The following is a 5,484-nucleotide window of genomic DNA, read 5'->3' as shown; positions in this document are numbered from 1 at the left end:
TGGAGCTGTGTCCTTTTATACGCGTCGACGGGTATAAATCACTACCATGTATACTTTCAATTGATTTCTCGAATGAGATCCCGTGTCCGCGTCAATCTAACCAAAAGAAGAAAAAAATAAATAAGAGTAGAAAAAATATATATTCTGTGAACTAATTACTCATGGATCTACTTGCGAAAAGTGTGGATCTTTACAATTGCCACTGCTTTCACTGAAACGAATATCGAGTTGATTAATTACAGTTCGAGTTTTTCTTTGACTAAGAAGAATATATTTAAGTGAATTTAGCAGATTGCATTGGATATGCAGCATTCGAGTTAGTTTCCATGACTACTTCAACTTGCTTCACAAGTATTAATGCTTGCCACATTACTTGACAAGTACATTTATTTGATACTTACATGTAACCAAAAGATTGACATAAAACTACCATACGTTGGTCACCAATTTGATGGGGCAAATTTATATAATTATTTACTTCACTTGTTGTTTGTCTCGTAATTTATTGGCATTTCTGAAACAATGAAGAAACTTGAAGTACACGCTGAAGTATATTTGTTATTGAAAATTTGTTATTCCAACTACAGAAGCGGTATTTGAGCCTAAATTTAAAATATAAAAATGAATTAATGATTTGGTTAAAAACATAAACATTTTGATACAGAATAAATTAAAAGTTTCATGAAACAGGAAGGAATTATGTCTTATTTTTGACTGCCAAACGAGATGAAAAAGTTTAGAGGCCATGGATTTATGACGATAAGAAGTTAAGGCATATTTGAACTTGAATAGAGAAGGCAAACGGAATTAGTAACACCTCTTCTTTATTTACAAAATCCACAAAACGTTTGGACAAAAACGTCTAAGTTATATATTTCTTCCACTAGCATCAGAAATTGTTGAAATAATCTGTCTAAAATGAATAATTTTATTGAATAGATTATTTTATATAACTTTTAATGATCGCCAGTTTTAATGTTAGTCTGATCAAGCAATACAATTAATACATACATTATTTATGCGATATTCACCTGTTGCAAGCCATCAATCATAATTTACAGACAAACAAACAAAAAAACAACAACACCAACGAGATGTAATAAAATCTGTCAGTGGACATGACAGTGACGTAATAAAGATGGATGCATTATAATAATATTGTTGTTCTATTGTTATCGTTATAAATCCACATGGGATGGGATCAGATGGTTGAGGTTGTATGTATATACAGTGATACGATATTAAGGAATTGGGTGAGGCAAGAGGATAAGAGAGAGAAGAATGAAAAGAGTTTGTAATATAATATAAGGAAATATGTTTCCTTCCGCGGTGGAGCGGCCGCCAATCGATCGCGACCAAGATTATTGTTATGCAAATGCGTCGGCGTAGAGTCTAATCCTCGTAGGCCAATTATCGTTGCCTGCTAGGATTCCAGGGGACTAAAACATGAATTTATAGCCCGAACTGATGTTTTCCGATCAGAATACTTTACCTTATCTCATAAACATGCATGATTAATTGCCCGACGCCTTAATTTATTTCGCAATATTCGCGGATTATTTATTGCTTCCATTAGCGCTTTTTACAACACCCACTCTTTGCAATTTTTAATTGATTAATACTATCAATTTCGAATATATCACTTCTTTATTAAAAACAAATATAATTAATTACTTCGTCTACATAATATACATGTATAATCATTTTGCAAGAAACTTGAACAAGACAAAAATAACTTACCTGAAAACCAAAAAAAAAAAACATGAAATTAAGTCTTCTTTATAAAAAAGATATAGTTAATGATTTATATTTATAATTAATTGATTATAGAATAAATAAAAAATATTATTAACACATTTATTTTACTAAATAAATAGATTAACAGTTAACCTTTCAAAAACTAATTAAATAAAATGATATTTTTTTTCTTTGTTTTGTAAAAATAGTTTTTTTTTCAGTGTGACAAAATTGGGACAATATATTTATACTTATTTCTTAATTTTCAAATATATATATAATTAGTTATTAGTTATTGTTTTCTTTAATTCTCTTATATTGATAAAAAAATATCTTATTAGTTTCAATCAATGATAATTTATAATGAATATAGCATTAAGTAGAAACATGGAAATAAGTAAAAGTTTATGGAAAAATACTATAGTTTTTGTCTTGTATAAAGAGATAATAAATGGAATTGAAAAAGAGACAACATAAAGTAAACTTTAAATTGTTGAATATTTGTATTTCGACAAAACGTTTGCATTTCCTTTTTGTTTATAATTGAATTACTTCTTATAACAACTGAACAGTTTCACACAATAATAATGTATAAAGATAATTGTATGGTGTGTGCAATGAAAATATGAAGTATGAAAATGGGTAAACTGTACTGAACCAAAATTACAGTATTTACATGTTGGAGAATGTGGCTCTGTATTCCTCGGAGCATTCACACAAAGAAAACTAGTTATAACGTGGTTCTACACACTCTGGCGAACAGTCGGGCAGTTACATTTAATGTCATTAATGCGCGACGGGCTTATGGCCTTTAAGAAGCGCAATTCAATGCATCTCGAAGAAAATGTTAGCTCCAACATGCAAAAGCTTTTCAGGAACAAATTCATGTATTTTACAAAATGGTCCAAACGACTTATTGTTATTATATTGTCTAACAATAGCTTTGCTTCTACATAATTTCATAGATTCACACATATGTTACATCATACAACAACACACAATTTAGATTATTAAAATTAAATAATTGTTTCTTAAAAAAATATGATTATTCATTTAGTAATTATAATTGCAATAAGACTCAATCTAATGCTTTTCATGTCTTTGGACAATGTGTTATGCTATATCTGGGGTCGGCAAATCGCGGCTCCTGAGCCGCATTCATTTCGTTTCAATTTTTCAACATTCTTTTATGATAAAATTTTAAAGAAATATTCAAAATTGGCCTCTATAGAAATACAGTGGAACCTCGCTTAACGAGTTTAATCCGTTCCAAAATTTCCAGATTTTTATTCATATAGTGAAACATATTCAAAAATACACATAATACACAAGACTTCTCTTTTCATCGTCACTCGTAATGCGAAACGTCGCTCGTTAAGCGAGTCATTTTTCTCGTTAAGCGAAAGGCTTGTTTTGCGAAGTAAGCAAGGTTCCACTGTATTTATTTACACAAATTGAATTTAATTTATCATATGTTCTTGATGATTGTTTTTCGATGTATGTAAAATGTTGTTTATTTTATGTAATAGAAATTAATTGTGGATTAAAGTGTTACAAAAATTGAGGTTGTTTGGATTGCAAAAAACTCGATTAGCTGAAAACCAAAAGAACCATAGGGAATTTACATAGGAAATCCCTGGTGCGTGCTCTAATGAAACACCCTCTATAAGAACGTAATACAAACATTAGTAGGGAGAGGTTGAGCAAATTCAATTATATTCGCTTTCGTATACAAATTTCCATTTCCCCTTTCGTAAAAAAAAATCAGGATAGGATGACAGAGTGAGTTTGGGTGTGCAAGAGAGCGAAAGAGCGAGATGACAAAAAAAAAAGAGGGAAAGAAAAAACATCGATACTGATTTAAATTCCTTCGAGTATATCAAATTTTTAATGTAAATCGAAATAAGCGGAATGCGGCGGAAATTTCAATAATTGAATAAGATCGTTATAATTTATGCGGAGAGTTGTACGAGTGCGAATCTGCGCGCTCTTGGAATTGAAAGGCTATCAGTTTACACAGAGATGCTATAAAGTAGAGAGATTAAATTAGATTACAAGTTGTCGGAGCTCGAGCTGTGCCAAGGACCTCGTGAGGGATGGAAGGAAACGGGGTAAAATGAAAATAAAGGAAAAGCATAAGGGAGGAAGGAAATACACACACATTCGCATGCGACGGGTGGAATTGGAGTGAGTGGGTGGAAGGATCCTTTTGGAAGGGCGTCTCCGTTATAAAGAAAACATCGAAGGAAAGAAAAAATAAACAAAATAAATGAATTCAATTTGCGGTTATTTAATAGAAGGCCGTCCATTGATGTATCGATCACGAAGAAGATTTTATATTATTTTATTAACATCGTATTACAAAAAGAATATATTCTTTTAATTTGCAGAAGACGGATATGAAGTTAAGATTTTGTGCAGTGCGATTAATCTTATTACATAACTTAATTCAGCTCTGCAGTTGCGTTGCTCCTACTAGTGGTATTCCAATTCTCAAGGTTTGTTGTTGTATTCTCTAGGGACAAGTTTCTATAATAATCTAATATAAGTTGATTGGTCAATATTTGGAACATGATTTCCCATAGGCGCTATACTATAAACAGAAGATAGGCTCTGTGGTCAATACAATATTATTTAATAACATTTGTAAGAATGTCTTACAAATAAAGACATATTTTTGTAACAGTAACATTAATGAAAAAAAAAACACTAAATAAATGATGACAAACTATCAGTGTTAATAGTATATTTCCTCGTTTAACTGAATTGGATAAGTTCCAATATTTGATAAAAGCAATATAATTTTTAGCCCAAAGAACTCAACATGTTTTTATTTGTAAATCAATTTTTTAATATGAAGTCAAGATTTGTGAACTTGTCAATTTTCAATAATTATAATTATTTAATTTCTTTGAATTCAAAAAATAAATTTCAATAGAACTTTGAATGTATGTACCATGCAATGCTTTATATTTATAAAAATTAAGCAAGGTACTTGATGGTTACTTCTGGATTTGGTGACTGGTAACATTTAAAAACTCAGTTCAGATAGATTATAAACGAGTATATTTACTAAATTAAAAAAAGAGTACTTTCTTTTACTATAGAAGTATAAAACTTATGAGATCAAGTAGCAATTTTGAAGTAATGAATGTAATTAAGAATTGTAATGATATTAACAAAATATACAATTATTAGAAAACAATAGTTTGGGAAGAAATAATAGAAGGTTTCTTACCAGTTCTAAATATTTATAGGTAAAATTCAGGTACAAGGCAAAAAAAAACTGGCAGCAAAAAAAACTCTACTACTGTTGAAGTGGAAATAAACGAGACATGACAGATCAAATGGTAAGAAAATACAGCGTCGTATCGAAATCTTATAGATGACCCCTCCAGATTTTTTTTCAGCATTCTTGATCTGGCTGAAAGAAATGTATGGTTTTCATAAAAATAATACAAGAATATTGATTCCAATTCGGATTGAAATAAATATTGGATTTTTTTAAATGCAAAAATATAAGTGGTTCACTTGTTGTGAAACTGTTTCAGCACTCAATTAAAAGTATTTACACCGGTCATGATATTAAAATAAATAGTGGAAGTCAATAGCAAACACATATTTTTTATTTTTTTAAATATAAAATTTTAAACGAACAACATATAATTCGATTACACGACAACAGGAAAATAATGAAATAACGTCGTTGAAAATACAATTTGGGTATTTATGAAATCCTCTTTACAG

The sequence above is a fragment of the Nicrophorus vespilloides genome, unplaced genomic scaffold (assembly GCF_001412225.1).
Source record: "Nicrophorus vespilloides isolate i.1.1-1 unplaced genomic scaffold, Nicve_v1.0, whole genome shotgun sequence".
NCBI lineage: Eukaryota > Metazoa > Arthropoda > Insecta > Coleoptera > Silphidae > Nicrophorus > Nicrophorus vespilloides.
The sequence above is the reverse complement of the archived record's forward strand: the minus strand, read 5'-3'. Positions refer to the sequence as shown.